The sequence below is a fragment of the Myzus persicae genome, unplaced genomic scaffold (assembly GCF_001856785.1).
Source record: "Myzus persicae strain clone G006 unplaced genomic scaffold, MPER_G0061.0, whole genome shotgun sequence".
In the NCBI taxonomy this organism is placed as follows: domain Eukaryota; kingdom Metazoa; phylum Arthropoda; class Insecta; order Hemiptera; family Aphididae; genus Myzus; species Myzus persicae.
In genome coordinates this window covers 96,366-119,387 of record NW_019103857.1, presented here as the reverse complement: position 1 = coordinate 119,387, position 23,022 = coordinate 96,366, and positions in this window count along the sequence as shown.

The following is a 23,022-nucleotide window of genomic DNA, read 5'->3' as shown; positions in this document are numbered from 1 at the left end:
TATTGCACAACATTTTATATAGATTAAAATATGATAATGTTTTTGTTTAAAATAATGTTGATCAGTCTACTATTACAGGTTTATTAAAATAATGAAAAGGTTAACATTGAACAGTTATTTATGAACCCTCCGGGAATATTAAATGAATTAGTCTAAAAACTAAAATTATTCAATAATTTAAAAATACATTATGAACTTCGCACATATAATAAAATAATAAATGATGACTTAAAATTTTAAGTTTAAAACGTCATTTACTTTTAAAGATTAATATATTTTAGTGAAAAACTTTTATTTTCTGAATATATTTTTCCTACTACAGGATATTACACAACTACCTACGAAGTTAGTAGTAAGTTTTATACTTAGTTAATACGCGTATGATATATAATTAGTATTATAAATAGTTAAACTAAAGAATATAGTGTAGTTATAAGTTTATAACTTACTAAGTATTAGTTATACTGAAACATGAGATCATTTGTCAAGCATAATTTTAAATCAAATAAAACAATTTCATTGTAATCGACTCACTATATTATTCCAAAGTGTATTTTTGACTACTCCAAGCAATAAATGTATTCACAATAAAAATATACACCGCAATAAATCACTTCAAAAATGTCAATTAAAACAACACTAAAAAAAACTATTTCCAATACTTTTTTTAAAAATTACAACAAGAATTAAATAATCTTAATGCGTTTTTTTAAATTTAAATAACACGATTAAAACATTAAATAAAAACATAACAAAACCATGAAACAAAAAAATCAGATCCTATCAAAAATTGAGTTTCGAAAAACTTTCACTGCGATATGGACACCAGGCTCAGAAAGACCATAGCGAAGGGCATGCGGCGTACCATTCACTGAGGAACGGATTTTACGGTTATCCCGTTACTGAAGCCAATTGCCGCCGGAAGCGGTCGTGAATGGTCGGCTATGGTCGGCGACAACTTTCAAGGAACCCGCCAACGGTGATTTTTTGTGTTTTTATTTTTCTTTTTGCGACCAAACCGATAGCGGACTTTATGATACACAACAATAACTTTCTAGTCTTTCTAATCAAAGTTCAAATAAAAACTGATATGGGGTATTTGATGAAACCGTTCACAAATGTTATTCCAGTTGTTTTTTATGGCTGAAGATGCATATTATTATACAAATGCGTGACGTTGATATTTTGTACATGCACATTGCATTTATAGGTACTTGAATATAAATATGATCTTATCAATTGTGGAAACAAACATAAAACAAAATATAATCCGAGGCAATGCACAATAATATATGAAAACAAAATAGACAAAGCCAATTCATTCCACCGAAGGTTATTTATACAATATAATATAAAAATATTATTATTAAATTAGTGTAAGCGGCTAACACCAAGGAAAATAAACTTTGGGAGTACATAACTTCAAGTTGGTACTAGTAGATAATAATACAAAATAATAGATAATAATAGTAATAGATAAATTGTACAAAAATTTGTAAATTTTTTCTTAAGGATCGATAATTATATATTTTTCTCTTTGTTTAGTATGATCATAAATAGAAATTCTCTCATTATAATATATACAACACAATAATAAAGGTGTACCTATATGTAAATTAAAATGAAAAAAGTTTCATAAAAATAATAAATATATTATAAATTACACAATATATAACTATACATAGAAATAGAAATTGAGTAATAAATTTTCAATCTTATTAGGTATCATAATGACTAATTATTTAGCAAACGAACAACTAAGGCGATTAAAATATAATTATGTCTATGTCGTCAATGCGGACCCAAATTTCTCATCCCTGTAATATCTAATTTTGATGTTCTAATTTTTTTTCGCTGTTTCCTATTGTTACATTTATTATTTCTGAATTATTGTTACCATTGCACACTTATTTGTTATGAATGTAAATATAAACTGTATATTTAAAAAAGGGCTCAGTCATATAAAAATTTAAAAAATAAAATAAAAACAATAGGTAATTCAAACATTTAAAATAAGATGTGAGTACTAAATAAACATAATATCAAATGAACAAAAATATACTCATACTGTAAAAAATAATTTAAAAAAATTATCATAATATTTAAATTATATTTACTATATAGTATAAACGTATATACAGCATACAGAAAGTAGTATTTCCGATTCTGCTCAGAGCAATATCTGCGTGTCTAACGTCGCCCCTAGGAGTAGTAAAAATGCTTCGTTCTTCAACTTTGGTTTTTACAACAAATAGGATTTTTTATAAAAAACGAAAAGAGCTATAAGCTGTACCTCCTTATATCAATTAAAAAATGTCGAAAATCCATAGTTACAGTTGTTTTTTTATATAAGCGTATTAAGTTTAAAATTTGCCAAAATTGAACATTAATTTGTAACTAAAAATGTATAAAATGTTTAATTTTGATAGCTTAGTCTAAAAAATGTGATATAAGATTCCTCATATTTTTTCTGACAGCAATCTGAAAGTCTAAAAATGGATATGCACAAAATTTTTTTTTTTAGATATTTTAAATTCAATAAATTGACAAAATTGGATATTTAAACATTTTAAATAAATAATTATAATTATAGTCATTTTGTTGTTATATTCAAAAAACATTTTTTCTTTGAAACTTTTTGGAAATACGTCATATATCATTATTTACTGTATACATTATGAAATTTTAAAAATATCGAAATCAACTTTAAAGTATTTATACCATAAACCTTATCATGAGGGCACATCCGTAGAACTATTCATTAATAACAGCTATCTAGTAATATAATTATAATAATAAACTTCATTGTTATATACTTTTGGGTAAATTAGTTTATGTACCTACCACATAGCTAGTGCAAAAATTAATTTCCAATAGAAATAGAAATATGTAATTAAATATCTTTAGAACTTTAGAATTATAGAATGACAGACGGTTTCGGCTCAGAATCGTTTTCGTCATATTTATCATGCAGAAAACTATCTTCCTTTACAACGACCTACTCAATAATGAAATACACTCAACACTCATTCTACATCAGAATGACATCCTCGTTTTTGATAAATATGCCTTTATTTATATACTTATTTAGTTATTGCTGATACAAAAATGAATGGGTATAAAAATGATGTAGGTATATTATAAATTTATAACTAGGTAATACAAATATGAATCAATCATTATGTTATTTTAGCCGACACTAAACAGTAAAGTATATTTTGTATGGTAAAAAGTAGAAAACTAATATGTATAATGTCGAAAAGGAAACAATTCAAATATATTATAACTACATTTTCAGAAACCTAGTAGTTTGAGACTTTCAGATAAGATTGTAAATTCCACCTAGAATACGACGGTCAAAATAGTAAATTCTACACAAGTTTTTATTTTATTTCTCTTAAAAGTGTCTACAATCACAGGGGATTTTGCAATCCCAATTCCCAAGGCAGAGGAAAGGCGGCAATTTAAGTTTTGATATAAAATAGTATAATAGTCTAATGATCCAGACAGTCCAGTTATCTACTATTGATAATATATGTTCATATACACGCGCATTACAATTTATAATAATGATTTTAGTTTTATAAATTATTATATTCTAGTAACTCGTTTGTTGTTTAAAATTGCATGCAATAAAATACGAATTAATTATATAAAACGATTATAGCTTTCATAAATAAAAATATAATAACGTCACAAAAACATGTACTCAAATCATAACCCTCTAAATTATTTATTGCTTAAACTATTTATTATATTATATTATAAACGCATACAACAGTTTAAATTATTTTGGGTTATGTGTTTTTAATATTTCAAATGCTTCAACTCGTCACCTATGTGTGAAATATCAAATAAGCGAATCAATAAAATTATTATATTCCTTTGTAAACTACAATGAATATGGAGGTAAATAGATAGTCATAAATTATTGAATATTATGATTCAATAAAATATTTTACTTTTTGAATAATAAAATATACAACTTACAAATTGTATTACTATTTTTTTATAACAAATCAAATGTATGATTTAACATTAGTAAGCTAAAGTTAATTAGCCAAATATAAAATATATTTTTAAGCAGAAAATTTTAAATTGCATATTTTTCATTATTAAAATTTAAGTTTTAAGGTTTGATTTAAAAACGAAACATGAAAACATAATAATATTATTTACATTTTAGTTTTCATAGTACAAATATATAATTTTATCAAATAACTGTGTTATAAAAATGTACACAATAAAATGTATACATCTGTGTTTTGTAAATGGTATGCATAATTCATAATAAAAACCATTTTCTATAAAATAATGGTCTAATTTTATATCACGTATTATGTAGAAGTACAACAGTGCGTGTTAGAATTTATATTTATTATTTTTTTTTTTTTACCACATTTTATCATTTATATCATTGCTATATCTTGTAAACCAAAGTTGTGTTCTCCATAAAGATATGAAATATAATTGTTATGCACAGTGATTATATATTTTATAATCGGTCACATATTTTTTTTAACGAAAATACATAAAGATAAACCTTTTTTTTGTAATAAATGCCTGAAAAATCCATACTATATTCCCTTGTATGTATTTACGTTTTATTTTTGCATACACTTTACGCCTGATTATATTGAAATGTTGACAAATCGTTTCATGGGTAGCTAGAGCGCTGGGACGTGACAAAAAAATGTTTGATGGATTACCAAACGTTATATTAACAAAATATTTTTTCCTGATCACTAACAGTTTGGTTTGGTAATTTATGTCGAACCTACAGCAGATTATTTATGTTAACGAGATACGCATGCATGTTCGTCATTATATATTGATTGGTATTTTAATCAAATTCGTCAATAATACAATTATTAAACATAAATAATATATAAATATTGTTATAATATCATGGTAGTATTAGAAATATTTTTTACCTCTTTTTAAAATGAAACTTTATTTTCAATAAAACTTTTCATTCATTTAAACTTTCTAGAGTAACTTATGTTATATTCACTGAATGATGTATAATGTTTAAAAAATAAGTTAAAAATGTTTTTTGAGCTAAAATTAAGTTTTACCAGAAATAATTTCGAACTAAATAAAATAACTACTGAACGAACCAATACTAGTTTTGTTAATCTCAGTAATGATTTAAATGAAAACATTATCTTATTGATAGCTGTGATATATTTTTTATCGTGGTTCATGATAAAAAAAAAAGTATCCTTAGTAATAAAGAACCTTTGTTTTTACGTAGCATAATTTAATCATCTAAATGTGAAATGAAAAAAAATTAATAATATGATTGAATGAATTTTCTTTAATACAGTTAAAACTAAACTACACCAACCAATGCTCAAATTGACCACTAAAGAATTTTTCAAACTTTTTCCATGTGGGAGGTATACAAGCTATGTGCTTAATGCAAATAGATTAAGTTAAAGAAATATAATGCTCAAAGAAAAATAATGAAATTAGTCTTATATTTTTAAAAACCTGTTACCTGAAAAAAATATAAATTTTGAAACAATATAATTTAATTTAAGTAAATAAATGTTTATTTTGTGTCTTGACGGTATTAATACCTACTTGTTTTGTATTTTTAATCTAGTGATAGATTTAATAACTCACAGTACCTATCTTATATAATTTGAACATATTATGTATTACATTTTGAATGTATAACTATGAATTAAAATAATTGTTCAGGTATAATGGGAATGAAGAATAGTATTTAAAAGTAAATTAGTGAATAAAAACTGTTAAATATGTATTAATGTCATAAGATAAAACTATGTATAGTTACTAAATGTAAATCATTTTTATTTTCAGACTAATAGGTATAGTAGGTAGGTACTTACACCTAATATGTTTATATGTATCAAATTATATCCAATAATTATTTATGTTTTAAACGAAAACAACTAAAAAAAGTTCTGTATTTGATTCTTACACAGTTGCAAATGAAAACAAAAAAAAATATTTATTTATTTTTATATAATATTTGAGATTACGTATGATGCAACGCTGTAGTAAATTAATATGTTTTAAATTGATAAGTTTTGTTTTATTTCATCATCATTTTGTATTTTTTCAGTTTCCATAACTATTGAATATTGATGAAAAATTCACACTTGGTATTGGTATCTATACATTTGAATTTTCGACATCATAATAAGCTTATATAAACATGGAAAAATTTTATCAACCATTGCCAAAATATGTTTAAAAGAAATAACAGAAGGCGTGGTTTATGTGAGTTACACTCGGAACCGTTTTTCGAACACGATGATTTATTATTTCTCTCTTGTTTATAAAATATAATAATTATAATAGGAACGTAATTCAGATTCAAACAATTTTCTGTTTATAAATAAATAATGGATGAGATTTTACTTTGTAAACTTGAGTAATAAATTAATAAAATCTTAAAACAATTATCATGACGGTTTGATATTTAGAAAAAAAAACCCCTTACATTATAATATGAAATTATAGACAAATTACATTTTATAAAAATATTTCGTAGTGTTCTATTATTACTATGTACTATGTAGTATAATGTATAATAATTATATTAGTTACATATTATGTAATATCGTAAACTATAGATATTTATTTAATTTTTTTTTTTTTTTGTACTATAATTCGAGGGCTGACAGTAAAATTGTTTACTTGAACATCTATTATACAATAATTATACAAACATTGTATTCTAGTTATTGTATAAACTTACGTCTGATAATCAACGAAAGTATATTTACATAATACCCAATTTCAAAAACGTTATATTCCTCATTTTAATCATTATATTATCATACTTGTTATAAATATTGAAAACTCTTCTAAATATTAAACTATTTTCTACTGGAACTATGTTTAAATAGGTATGTAATATACATATACCTGCTCCAAACCGTATTCAAAAATGCAATGTGGTCACTGATCATTTTTTATTAGGAAAAAAATTGAAGAAGCTACTAAATATCACATTTTTTTAATGTCTAACTTATGCTTAATTTACTTTCCAAGATTAACTGTGAACAATGGAAAAATTACTTTTTCACATCCAAGTTTTATAAAAAGAAACATTTAAATCAGTTGGTACATCTTTTTTTTTTTTTTTTATTATTTTTTTTTTTTACTAGTAGGCAAAAACAGAAAATATTCTTATGAAATACAATAATCAGTAAGTATGATGACAAAAATTATATATGACATTATGAAATATTCGAATAGGAAGACCCTCAGTAGTGTCACCTGACCAGAGATAATGTTGGTACATCTAAGCATTTATTTTATACTAAACGTTCTTATAAAAATATGTCTGTTTAAAATTAGACGCAACATAGGACATTTATCTGAACAACTATCTTGTAAAATGTTTGAAGCTTTCAAATATTATAATATAATGCTTGAATTGTTACATGTTGCGAGATGTGAGTAGCAGATTATACATACAAATATGTATTAAAAGAAATAAAGGTCTTTACTAAGTTTTTTGTTTAAACAAAATATAATTAAGTAAAATTGTTTGAAATTGTTGGTCATGCACTCTGACTATACCTAGTAACTACCTACCTTTATTATCTGTAGTTTAAATACATTTAATGACGTTCTTTGAAGACTTCATAGAATATAATTGCTGAAAACTTTTCATAACTTTGACACTAGTAATGATTTAAGAAGCCAATATTCGTAGTAAATTAAACAGTAAATAATAAAGAAACAATCCCGATAAAATTTTTGAACAAAGAAAGAAGGATTTATGTGAAACTATCTTAAGTAAAAGGGTCCGGTTCAATAACCAGGTATCTCCAATTTTTCTCGAAATTACTTTTCCATGAAAACGATGTCATAGAAGAAATGACAACAACCATACAAATCCGATTATTATCTTTGGAGTTATCATAAATATCGTTAATTATTTTCTATGGGAGAAAATGAGATAATTAATTTTCAAACGGTCGCCCTGAGTAATTCTGAGAAGTGGAAATACTGGGTTATTGGAACCAGACCCTTCTGACACATACTATTTTCGAAGAAAAATAGTTGAGATTTTTTTTAATCTCTGGTTCTAACGTGCCTAGTTAAGTAAAGGTAACATAATTAATAGGTATTTTATTATATAGGTACACTATAACTACGTGCATATGAATTTAAATTATAAAAATATTTCAGTTTATAAGTTTATAGTTTTATAGGTAAATATAAAATAAAATCTCTTGACACAATATTCATAAAACGTAATGTATATATCAGATTAATTAGTGACATAATATCTTAACACCTAACCTGTGTGGCTGTGTACTTATATTTGAAACTTGAATGTAGGTACGTCATAAAGAAATAGATTTATATAATTTTTAAACGATATCATAACTAATAATTATACTTGTAATTTAAAATACAATGTACACAGTTGCCGAAGATAATCTAAATAAATACATTTTAAATTTCATAAAATTGTTTAAAATTAAAATGCCAGAAATGAGTTTATTTTTAAATATCTTACAATACCCAGTAAAATTTCCTGATGGCTATTATTAAAATATGCTTAAAAAAAATATATTATATATATGTTTTTGTGTGTGTCGTGTCTTTAGCTTTAATTTAACGGAAAATACTATTTTTTATTGTAATTTACCGTAAAAAATTCTGGCGTTCGTCAATAAAAACAAAAGCATACATTTAATGTCCTGTAAAAATCAACAAACTTCAATCGTTATGAAAATCCGTAAATAGACGAAATACTTAGTACTTGTCATACCTACTATGTTTTGAAGGGAAATTAATAGTTCGTGTATTTTTATTTATTGATCTAATGATAACGATATATATATATATATCCTTTTTTTATCAAAATATAAAAATCAGTATTGTTATTCAGCGTAATATTATTATTGTTATGAAATTATAATACAATATATAACACGAATAAGCTTTGTTGAGGAAGTCGCTCATTAGTACATCTTCGAACTGTAATCTCTTATTCACTTTGATTTACGATGATAAATCACGATTCCATTTACGTTAAGCCTAGAGGAAGTTGTTTGGATTATTATTCGAGGCTTTGTTTTTAATGAGAAAATTTCTATTTGAAGTATGTATGTCTATTATTGATATTAAAATATATTTTAAAACCATACAATTTTAAAAATATTTCCTAACGTTCTTAAAATATTATGATGCATAACCAATGATAAATCAAAAATTCTGAGCAAAGCTCATAATAAACCATGTTTTCTGCATTTATTCGAACCCGTGTTTGCTCGCAATTCTTCGGTAAAGACGATTATTATATAATTAACTCCATCAAGTTAATTTACAACGGTATTCAGTTATTTTATGATATTTTTTGGTATAATAATATTTATTATTTATTTATTTCCATTAGTTCAAGAAATCGGAAGTGTACACACCATATTATTAGAACCTAACATTTAATAAGACTATAAATATATCACTTGTATAATATTTTTGGTTTCGTGGTATTGCAGACTACATATTATATTATTATATTTAACTTAAGAAACAAAATTTAATTAAACAGTACAATATACATTTAAAATACAATTGTATTCTATTCATACTACGAACCCGGACATTTCGCCGCGACCGATTCGCCGCGACCGTTTCGCCGCAGACCATTTCGCCGCATACCGTTTTGCCGCTGTACCATTTCGCCGCTGGACTTTTCGCCGCGACCGTTTCGCCGCGAAGGGTTAACCTCCCTGGCCCGGACCTGGACATTTCGCCGCCGGACGTTTGGCCGCCACATTTTCGGTAGTGATAAGCTTTTGAATGATAAGAGTGGTTATACTATGGTATAACAGCCGTTACACTGTGACCAACTTTAGGTGGTGTTGCTGAGCAAGTCGAGTGATATTTTCGATTTGCGGAGCGGAGCGACGGCGCCGAGGAGCGTAGCGACGAGTGCCGCTATCGAGGCATCACTGTAAATTATTTCGTATTGGTGGTGTCGCTGCTGGATCTCTATTATATTCTGGTACGAGTTGTGGTGGTATATTTAACGGCGAAAAGTCCAGCGGCGAATCGGTTGCGGCGAAACAGTCCGCGGCGAAATGTCCGGCGGCGAAAAAGTCCGCGGCGAAACGGTGCGCCGGCGAAACGGTCTGCGGCGAAATGGTACAGCGGCGAAACGGTCTGCGGCGAAATGGTCTGCGGCGAAACGGTCGCGGCGAATCGGTCGCGGCGAAATGTCCTAGACCCATATTATATTATTATATTTAACTTAAGAAACAAAATTCAATTAAACAGTACAATATACATTTAAAATACAATTGTATTCTATTCATACTATTATAATGACAAACAAAAACATTTTGCATCCATACATAAGACATAGGTAACCGTGTAGATTCAATAATGATAAAGTTTATTAGGTAAATGTTGAAAAAAAAGCACATTAACAACAAATTATTGAATCGATTCAAAGGTGGTAACAACTCACAATACGTTCAAACGAATGATAGATGTTTGAGATACGCAGGAAAACACCATTGATATACTATTATAAGTTAGGAATAACACTTCATAATAACAACTATCAGTATTCCATTCACACACCAACTAGAACTTATTTTCTAACCAGTATTTCAAGCACGGACACGACAAAATGGGAAATACAAAAAGGGTTTCCTTGCCCTCGATCGAAAAACAAATTTTAGGTTCACAAACATTTCCAACAATTCTAAGTTTATATATGGAGGTTAGTTACGACAATTTAAACTTGTTGTCAGTTTTTTATTAGAACTGCATGATACAGCAAATTTAAGGCTGCACCAACTTTAAAAAAATATATTTGTGTTACAAATGTAAATTCATCAAGTCTTATTTAATTAGTATTATAAACTTTTTGTGTTAATATATAATATATATATTTCTCACTTAATCTGTTCTCAATTAAAACCAAAATATACTATAGGTATTCACATTATTAAAAATGAGTTTGTGACTTAGAAGATAAAATAATTTTTTGGAAATTAATTTAGAAAACCTCATAAAAAAACAATTTTAGTAGCTTTATAATGATAAAAAAATTTTAATTTTTGCATAACCATACATTATTCCTAAATATTCTATAGGCTATAATTCAAAAATAATTATAAAAAGCATAATATTCATTATCATAATAGTACATTCTTTTTTTTAAATAAATTAAAAATAGAATGTTTAGGTAGTTTTAACATTTATTATTATGAGATGATTGAATGATTACAGATTATAATATATTGTGATGTAATTTAGATGTAGGTACTAACTATGATCATTTCAAGTTTCAACCGAATTTTAGTACTTATAGAAATTATACGAATTTTGATACAATATTAAAGTTAATGATACAAAGATTGTTCGTATCATGGTTTAAGATATTTCTTAACTCTTAAGCCGTGGTTCGTATACAGTATACTGCCATTTGTTGTAACTTATAAAACTTAAAACACATAATGTTTATGTATATTATAATAATAAACTATCTGACATTTATTGTAGATTGTTTAATAAGACGGTATTTCACTCACACATATTTTCTTTATCACACCTACTACAGACAATAATCAAATATAAATGAATTATTACAAAACAAAATTTGTTTGTGTTCATCATCATTCTTGCCTCCTTTTTGATGTGCTTCAATGTTTAATAAATCTTTAACATTAAGGGTAGTCCTAGGCAAATTAAATGTACTTTCTTAAGGCAGCTTATACTTCGATGAAAAAAAATTGTAACTGATTTTCGTCTTAACAAAAAGAATACATTTTTTTATAGCCAACATTTAATATAGTTATGTGTGCATATTAAAAATACGAAATTATTAAGTAAAATAATTATATGAAACGGCTAAATAAAATATTTTGTTGTTTATTATTTTAGTGTTCCTCCGAAAATATAAATAAATAACCTAATAGCATAGTTATACTAAGCAGGTGGCTTTATTTAAAAATGTAGTGATTCGAAGGATTGGGATGGTTTTAAATTGATTTTACCCATATATTTCAACATATTTACATGGTAAATTAAGACATTATTTTTGAAAAATTTTAATTTGTACTTTTTTCTAGTATAGCTACATACGAATAAGGCAACAGTCGTATTATATAAACGATTGAGTTTTCTAAAAAAAATATTTATATTCACTTAGTCTTCTTTAGTATGTTTTATAATTTAATAGCCTATGGTTCGAATTCTGAGTTAATGTAATATTATATAGCAAAAAATCACTTAAAATGTAAAAAATAAAAAATGTAATTTATATGTAAAACAAAGCAATCAAAATTGTTTTATTAAGATGTTCACACCAATAATTATTGTGACTTTTGAGTTGTGAATGATAGAAAAAATATAAATTCATATAGGTATTTTAATAAACTATATTCAAAAAACGTAGATAATTTGATCTTATAACATTTTTATACATTGAGAATGACCTTTCAGCGTTCACCGGAGTTATCGATTTGATAATAACACGTGTGGTATTTTATATACTTTCTGAGATTTTTAAACATATCATCGATGATTGGTTGACTGTGATGTTATCTTTTATTGATTTGATCTGTAAATACAGATAAGTATTTGTGATTTAACAAAAAACATAAAAAAATTCTCAAAATTGTTTGGTTTGAAAATTTGGAAGTTTTTTTACTAAAATTAAAAAAAAATAGGGTTAAGTTACATACATCTTTTGTGAGCTTTTTTAAGTTCAAATTTTAACAACATTGGATATTCAAACGTAGGTATAATAACGTTTTTTGTAATTTTTTTGGTATTCAAAAATATAAATTATGATTTTCTATACCTATGCAATGTTTGTATCCATATTTTTTACGAATAGCTATTATAATTTTAGTATTACTTAGATTATTATTTTCAATATATTATTTATGCAATATAGGTATTATAGGTACGTACCCGCTGCTATCATATACTAAATCATCCAAACTTACCACAACTTAACTTAGTCATAATTTTTGACTAAAATACCACGAAACCACAGTAGGTACTATTAAAATCGTATAAAATACATTTCAAAAAAAAATACGAAATTTAAATGGTGTATTCGTTCGTTTTGGTTTACTAATATTATTATTTACATAAATGTACAACAGCCCACTGTGAAGTATAATAAACCTAAGTACCTAACACTAATTTTTACACAAAATAAAATGTATAGTATACCTACTTATTGGTTATTATTTCACAATGTGTTTGAACATATATAGATGTACTCAAAATTAAAACTGAAAAATGCATTGCTTTTACTTATTATTGTTACAACAGCTGTCACTGCGAGTTAAAATCTAATCGGGCAACTTATTTATAAACGAACAAAATTGGTATATTAGTTTGGTGAACTTACCTATGCACAATCCACATTATATACTACCTATATGTAAAAAACATACATTTTGAATGATACGTTATTTACGTAGGTAACAGTAAACTGTCAACTACATCAATGTCGTGTTTTATAATTTACTTATTTACATATCATAATTACAAACACCACTTATAAGTATTTTTTCATCTGGCATAAACGAAATAAAATCGACGAAATTTTTTGCCGCTAATAAATTTAAATCTGAGAGCATATTTTAAAATAATTTACGAAAATGTAAGAAAATAGGTGATTCATTTTAGGATAATTTTAAAAATATCTAAATGAAACTAGCAACTATACCTACGTTTATTTTTGTTATGATTTCACATTTAGATGCCTAATATTAAAGCCGAATTATTTATAAGATATTGTCTCTCGAATACATCAAGCGTGTTTTTGGCTGAAATTGCTATCGTTGTTATTAAGTTATTACAATATATTACTTTAATCACCTCTGACATTGACGCATCTAAGTGTATGATAAATGTGTCTATGTGACTATATAAGTGTGAAATATATATATTTATATATATATTTAGAAATAGCATCGGTGGCGTAGCCAGAGGGCGGAGGTTCAACCCTTTCACTGTCTCTTTTTATGAATGCCTTAAAATATAGATATTTGAACCATTTTAAGAAAGAAATAAAAAATTCAGAATACACAGGCCCAGAGAGCTGATTAGGAAAATACAATTGAAAAAAATTATTTCGGAGCAATGACGTTTATTTAATTTTCGCTTTTACACCATATTTTTAACGATGATGGATAAATACATCCTAAATAATAGTGTATAATAAATACGTCGGTTTATAATGTTTATAAGGTTAAACTCTATATATATATTATAAATATATATAAGTCATTGCTCTTTTAGGCACAACTTTTGAAAACCTATATATCCTTACGTGAATGATCGTTAAAGGGTTAATAAATAATATGTAACCCACTCATTTTTCCTTCTAATTAAAATATTTAAAATAATAGCTACACTATCCGTGGTTACAGAGGCCAATAATAAGTATTTTTAAACTATATTACCTGCCTATATAGTGTCTAATTAATTCACTATAAGGACTCTGCTAGAATATAATAACGATAATTAATATAAATATTTAGATACAAATATTTTATTACTACACGTCAGTAACGAAATATATATACAATTTTAAAATATTTTTTTTTTTTTAATTATACATTAAAAACCCTCTTGTGTTCAATCCTATAATAAGACCGCTCGTTGGGTTTAATTAAATAGTTGTATCATAACAAATAATATAAATTATATAATATGTTGTTAGTTTCAGCTGAGTTATTTATTCTTATAAAGAACCATCATGGTACTTCTCTATTCTAAATTTCATCACATTTATTTGAATCCACCTCCCATGACTAATTCCTGGATACACAACTGTATATAGCGTATACTATGCTATTATTATTTATTATGTATAATTTTCAACTTGACACTGAGCAAAGAAAATTTGAAATTATTATGTGGACATAGGAAATAGTGTGGGTAAAGTTTACTCAAATAATGTTGGACACGCATGTAACTACGAGCCAAGTTCAGAAAGAAGTAAACGAATTGAGTCGTGACTATAGCTAGGAGTGGAGTGGTGTAGTACGTTTCGTAAAACTACTTTGTACTTAGTAGCATCTTGTGCCACTTTCAAATTAAATGTTTATATTTTTGTTTAGTACAAATTTGTTGTATTTTATTCAAATTAAAACTTTGTCATACAAAAAACAATAGAAAAATAAAATAATGTTAGGAATTTAAGTGCATACGATCATAATATTGCAGGAAAATAAATTATTAACCACTATCTACACAAAAAAAACAAGCTAGAAAAGCTTGCTCTGTGTGCTTTCTAAATTTCCGGTTTCTAAATGTATTTAAAAAATATTATATTAATATTATTAACGTAACAAACTATAATTCCAAATACAATTTAAACATAATTTTTAACCCTACTATTTTGATAGTTTATTTCGGTAGTTTAGAAAATGAATCTATACATTAAATACTTAGGTTTACAATAATTAATTTTCTTAATATCAAGTATCAACAATCGTAATTAAAAAATCTTAATACAAACAATCGTAATTATGTAATTTGTTCAGTAACTACAGACAATAAATCAACAACCATAACAATAATGTACTGCAGGTAACTAACGGACGGACGAACACTACGAGGAAATAAGGTGTTCTAAACATGTGTTTAGAAACCTAAAAGTACTATACAAATACTGATGTCCCTATATTTTAATATAAACTATATCATTAGGTATATTATTATAGTATGCTAATGAGCTATTTAGTACAATATTATGGATAAATCAAAGCTTAAAAAATACATATGGATGTTATGTTTTGTTTTATACCTGGGTACCTGGAAATACTATCAATTGGCTATTGGTATACACTATTCATCGTATTCCTAAATAATCCTTAATAATTTGACTGCAGATCCATCTAGAGAGCTTGCTATTATTATACATTTTAAATTCCATAGAATTTATTGTTCATTATAAATATTTTAAAAAAATATGTTGTTATTTTTAAAATCTATTTTAGGTATATATTAGTAAGTGATAACCGTTGTATTAGATTGCAAATTATGATTCAAGTTAATGTATTCTTTAATGTGTAGTAAATGACTAAACCTTTTTGCTGTTTTAACTTTATTTAAAACTTAAATATCGATAAAGTGCTATTTGTAATTTATATGTGTCGACTACCTATCAACAACAGTCGTTAATAGTTATTGTACTGAACATAATTTGTTTTTTTTCAACTTTATAATAATACGTGTTCATTTTTAAAAGTTTTAACGTGGCTTTAAAAAAATCCATAACGACGATAAATTCAATTTTTTTAACATTTTATCTGAGTACACATTTAAGAGGATGAAACACGCGTTTTATTAAATAATTATTTCCTTGAAAAAGAACCACAATATAAAATAATAGTCCTAGAAGAAGAAACCATATTTTTAGAATTAAAAGAAGATAACTTTCTCTGCGCAATAACGTTTTCTTAATTTTTCGTAAGATGGATATCAAAACCAAAACAAAAAAAAGGTATTGCAAAAAAGATTTTGTGATTTTTATAGTAAAAATTTTGTTTTTAACTATCGTTGTAGCCTCCGTTATAGTTTACCAACAACAGAAACAGTTTTTCTTATTATCCCGTAACTAAGTAACAACCAACAATGTTGCTGACATAGGACCACTTTTAATATAATACTTTGAATTAGTAACCATATCTAAGATTTAAAATTTCAATTTTTCTCAAAATGTCATTTATCAACTTGTCTTATATTAAGCCACTTAAACAATGGGTATGTGGAGTTCATTTGTTCGGTACAGGTACATACTATACCTCAGCATAATATTATAAAATATTATACATTACTCTTATTATTGCTGAGTGCTGTAACGTGCTTTTGGTTCGTAGAAACGGATTTAATACTACACACAATGCCCCGGCAAAACAGCTAATAATAAAATATATATAAATCGATGCTTACCATTGTTACAAAGATTGAAAATGACAGAAGCACAGCCGTGTGTTTAGTATGAAAAATAAAAGTTTGTCTAAAAAACGTTTTATTAAAAGAAGAAAAATCAACATTCGGTAAGCTTGAAGTATTGTTCAAATGAATTGTAGTCATATTTTAATGCACTTCACTGAAATCTTCTGTATGTAAACTAAAGTTCTATTGATGTCATATACCTTACATAATAGCTGGAATTAACGTAAGAAGCTGGCGATAAACCATATACAAATTATACTTTGATCATAATAATAAAACAATTATAAAGTACCTTCATACAATGTATCAGTGCCGGTTAGGTTGGGTTGGCGGGGGTTCTCCCCTTGCCCATCCTTTGGTTTTTTTTTTATACTATAAAAATGTGAATTAACGATTTTATAAACTGTGCATATTATATATGTGTTTTTTTTAAACACATTACATGTCCCCCCTCAATCACCACTTTCAAAGTTTCTGTGTATGCGCTACTATAATGTAGTAACATGTCACCTATACCATACAACAACCAAAAAGGTACCTAATACCTATATTATGGATTTCGTTGTTGTTATAATAAAACTACTTATTTTTATTCAACCAAACGTACTATAGAAATGTATTTGCACAGTGAACATTTAATTAATACAAATAAGAGCCTGTATGCATTTTAAAAATTGTGGTAATGTATACTAAAATGGCATTTTCTTTTTGTCACATACTGCAAAAAAATTCAGTTTTTTATACCTAGTCTGACGATTGGCCATTTAGGATCAAAACTCGTAATATTATAGAGAACCGAGAAAATTATGCATTTATGTGAGTGTTCAGATTGCAGGTCTTCGTAAAATTATAACCTGACAGACCATCCTTGATCAGAATAGTTTTTCGCATACAATAATAAATAATTGAATTAAAATTTAACACACTCGATACTGCGATCTCTCTGGACACCTACTGTAAAGCAGAGCGGTACTCACTTGCGCTGCTCCTTTTGTTTTAATATGCTTAAAAGTTAAATTTAACTTTTTTTCGAATTGGAAGAATAAATTGATTTTTGAAATAAATTCGATTTTTTGTCAAACAAAATACATTAAACTGAACAGTCATAGGTATTACAAGATAGATTGGGTTACAATTTTTCGAATATAAAAATATTTCACAGTATTTATTTAAAAGATTGAAATTAAGGAAATATCAGATAGAAAACACCTATATATTTTAGTAATTGCTTACACTATTCATTAATTCACTTTAAGCTAATATATATTTCATATCATTGAGCATATTAGACACCTAAACTATTTACTGCACGTACGAAATAAACATAATATTGTATAAGCATCAACAAACACGTCATATAAGAACAATTTGCATTCACATTATAATCATATTATTGTACTGATTTACAGTGTCCTTGTCATTATGACCTGTTATCATTGTTATACAATATTGTGTAATACGAGTAACGAAACTAATAATCTCAATTGACGCGTTCAACTAAACTTATTTAAGTGTCGGTGATAAAATTAAAAGTAATAGACATTATATGTGTAGGTGCATATGATAGGTTCCAGGTTAAAATGTATTAATTAAAAAAATCAGGAAACGCAAATCTAATCAAAAAGGTCCTTAGCGAAGACGAACAGATGATGACGGTCACGTACTCCAAACGAATAATTGGCCGCATTCCTATCTACTTTTTTTTTTTTTACCTTTTTGATCAATTTACATCATTCAATCACTTATATTCATATCGCTGTTTCGTGAATTCCAGATAAAACGCGTAAGGACGCGAGCTGGTGTCTTTAAAGGTTTGTCAGTACCTACTTAGTTTCGCGAACATATTTTATACAAATATAATTATAATATTTTATATTATTCAGACACGTTTACGTCTTGGTCGCTTTTGTAACGAGATTCACCAATCCGCATGACGCGTTAATATATTATACTGTGCTAGCGTGTGCTAGTGCGCTATGTTGCATAAACACACGGGACTGTGCTCTTGAAAGTTTCAAATGTGAGAATATTATAATATATTATTTCACCGAATTCGCCTTTTAAAGACACATGGGTATTGTATATTTTAGATACATCGACACCCGCCGACTGCGCGATTATTTTATCATGTGTTACAGCAGGGCCCTTAGTCTGCGAAATACCCTTTTACAAAAGCATTCCTCTATATCAATGCATAGCGCTTTCAGCTACTAATAAAGCTCCTAAAATGAACATTTAATAAAAAAAAGAATCTCGTACACAAAAACCACATTTCGAATCTATATAACGACGGGGGATTTCGCTGCAGAGGCATTATTGCCTCAACTCCGTCACCGCTTCTTCCTCACTTCTTTGCAGGTTGTCAATAAAAAAATGTGTACTACGATACACAGTTCAAGTATACATACAATATTTTTATTGGCATTACCTAAAGTGCACAAATAATAATTATGATACGTTACAGAGTGTTATACAATTATTGTATACAAATAATTCTATATTGGCATTCAAATAACAATACACAAAAAGACATAGGTAAAAGTATCATTTGTTGTTGAAATAATGATTTTACCATGTTATGTAACTCCAAGCACCCTGCTAGTACAAAATGTTCGTTATAAATATATGGGTATTGTGTACTCCCATAGGCCATATAAGTATAAGGCAGCGGTTCCCAACCTTTTTGCCGGCGGTGCCCTTTTGTTGGTCCAAATTTATCGTTGGTGCCCTCCTGTGAATACCACAAAGAACATGATGAAAATGAACACTATTTCTCATTAATAACCAATTTAAATAATAGTATTGAACATATTATAAATAAATTACAAAATTATAGTTGAAAATAAAGGGAACGAATTTTACAAAATAGAAAAACTGATTTAAAAGTTAAAAATGAACGTGAAAATTTAATGAGATTTTTGTGGCTGCATATTTTTAGAAAGTTTAGTAATATCTGGTTCAATTTATGATAACTGGATACGGAGGTCAGGTTCTACGCATTAAGACGGTTTCGGTATTTGTTTTTAGTAGCCGTATTGGCCAAAATTCTATCTCACATAGATAAGTGGTAGCAAAATACAATACTCCTAGTGTTCGTATTGCTTTTTGACTCAAATCTTCTGTGTAAGATATTATACAGAGTGCGCTAAGTAATTTTGTAATAAAATAATTTTTTGTCTTTTTAACTACGGTAAATTGTAAACAATTTTTTTCATTCACATATATGCCATTTTAAGAAGTTTTAGTGGACATAGCCTCATTTTTGTCTACGCGCATAAATGCAGTGCTACGAAATGTAACATTTTCAGTTTAGGCATATTATGATCTATTATATATATTTATTAATACCATATGAATTATAAAGTTGAATTATTATGCTGAATGTAAAATAATTATAAAGTCTTTGAATTCATAAATTGTGTAAATTATACGAAGTTTCGCATAAACTGTTCGGTGTTAGTCGATGATCAAAGTGTTTGTCGTCGAAATAAAGTAAGATTGCACAAGCGTTTCAAAACTTATCGTTATGGTGCTGCTTTTTTAAAGGTAGAAGACGATTTATGGACACCTTTTAGATTAAATTTACTATAGTCACGTATAGAAAATGTGTGAAGCCACTGATACTGTTCTGCCGATTGGTAAGAACTTATATAGAACTTATATAGAGTACCTATTATGTAACTTATGTATTTTATATTTATATCTTACCTAACAATGCCGATGTCTAGAAGCGGAGTGTCAAAAAAAAAAAAAGAAAAACATTGAGTTTTGTGTACAAATAAATACAACGAACGTAAGACATAAATTGCTCGTGGGTAGATCGAATATTATAAGAAAGCTAAATAAATACATTTTTGCTGTCAACTTTTAGTGTCGTATTATTATAGTAATGTGTGTTTGCTACTGGTACTTGGTATGGGTTACTATCAACGTTATCTAACGACATCTATACTTAAACACTGCATAATAATATAGGTGTACATTTGCAGTTTTTTTTATACTCTTTTCTAGTTAACTAGGTATTTATATTTTATATTTCACCAAGATATATTTCAAAAAATTATCAATAAACGTAACAAAAAATAAATGACGTGCATTTTTATTCTTACTTCTTATAGCGTTTGTTGCGCTGTAACGTAAAACTGGGGCAGAAAAAATGTCTTTTTTTCTTAAGCAATTTACTAAAATGTATGCAATATTTCTAGAATCCACTCAGTGCGATCACATATTTTTTGATAATATACTAAGATAGGTACTTCCTTACTTTTCGCAATGAGCTCCGAAATTCTAAACCGGGATAGAGCTCATCAATCTTACTAATGACCGCAATTTGTGTAGGTAGTGAACCACCACGTCCACAAAATTACATGAGGTATATTCTGTCTCGCTATTATAATATAAGGCCAGGAAGTACTAAATATGATACATAAGCATAAATCCATGTCCAAAAACAGTTTCTTAAATCATATCTAGATGACAACAGTATAATGGTCATGAGTCTAATTGATAACGCCCCACATGATTTAATGTGCATGGCGACCTGCTATATCAGTTCTTTTTTATCATCTACTCTTCAATAAAGTTCGTAATATCATAATATTATAATATTGAAAAAAATGTACATTATTGTACATTATTAATACCATCACTCGGTAATACGCTCTACATAACACACAATGTTGATTTTCATATCATTATTATTTATTTATCTAAATAATATAAACATTAATTCTCGTTTATAATTTTAATTAAATATTTTCTGTAAATAAAAAAAATGTTCTGTAATGGGTATGCTTACAATATATAGTACCAATAAACGTATACCTCATAATACACTAAATGATTGTAGAAAAAACTTATGAATCTAAACCTACTATGGTTTTACTATTTGCAAAACTAAAACGAGCATCATGTTAAATCGTTGCTACCTACCTCCTAAGAATTAATACATAAAAATTAGGTGGGCAGATTACAACGTATCAACATAATTATATGTTTTTTATAAAATATAAGTGATTTTACTTATTAACTTCTACTTTATCGGTAAATACTATATACTTATAACAAATATTTGTTGTTTGAATAACTGTTGAAGAAAATCGAAGCACTTGCACTGCCCCAAACCATGATGACAGACATAAAAAACACAACATTGTAAAATCAATACATTCATCGCTCCGCTCAGAATCTAAAATAGTAATAAATATTATAATTAATTCAATGTTTTTATACATAATACGTTTAATTTAATTTTTATTCTTATTTGTAACTGTTTATTATTTAGTAGTATTTTAGTAACAGATAGGTCGAATATTACCTGTCGTTAACTCCTTATAAGAATACAACAACAACAATATAATTTGTATTAAACTCGTATAATTCAATTTGTAAAAATGATGAATTACCGAGTAATGAAAATATTAGGTATACCGGAAAAAATAACAAAAAATAACAAAAACCATATGGTTTATATAGTAGGTATATAATATTTTGCTTAAACCTTAAAATAATGAAGTTAAAATAAATGTATACATTTACTTAATAGGTATAGGTGCCTACTACCTACCACCGTCTACTGCAGTTACAGTTGTATGGTTAGTCTGTTATTTTTCTAAACACATTTTCATCTTTTAAATTAAGCTGTAAAAATAAAACCTGACTACTTATTAGGTAATTAATATAGAAAATATTCAATATATTAAATAATGATACAAGGATTTCATGTAAAATATAAGTTATTCTTTGGAAGTTGAAAAGTACTTCAATCTATTGTTTTGTTACCCATAAATTAGCAGGGTTGGATATTTTTGCAATCAATATTTCGCCATGTAATATTATATGAAAATTTTTTTAAAAAAATTACTACACAATAAATAAAACATAATTGTATCAAACAGAAGTATATACATAAAACTTTTTCATAGATGTGAAATAAAAATGTTAAACAAACTATACATTCATCCGACATTCGGTTATAAACAAGTAAATGCAATAAAATATTAGAGAATATATCAAAAACTCTTGTTTGTGCCTTTGACAATATTTATAATTTTTTTGTAAAACTATGAAAAATGTTAT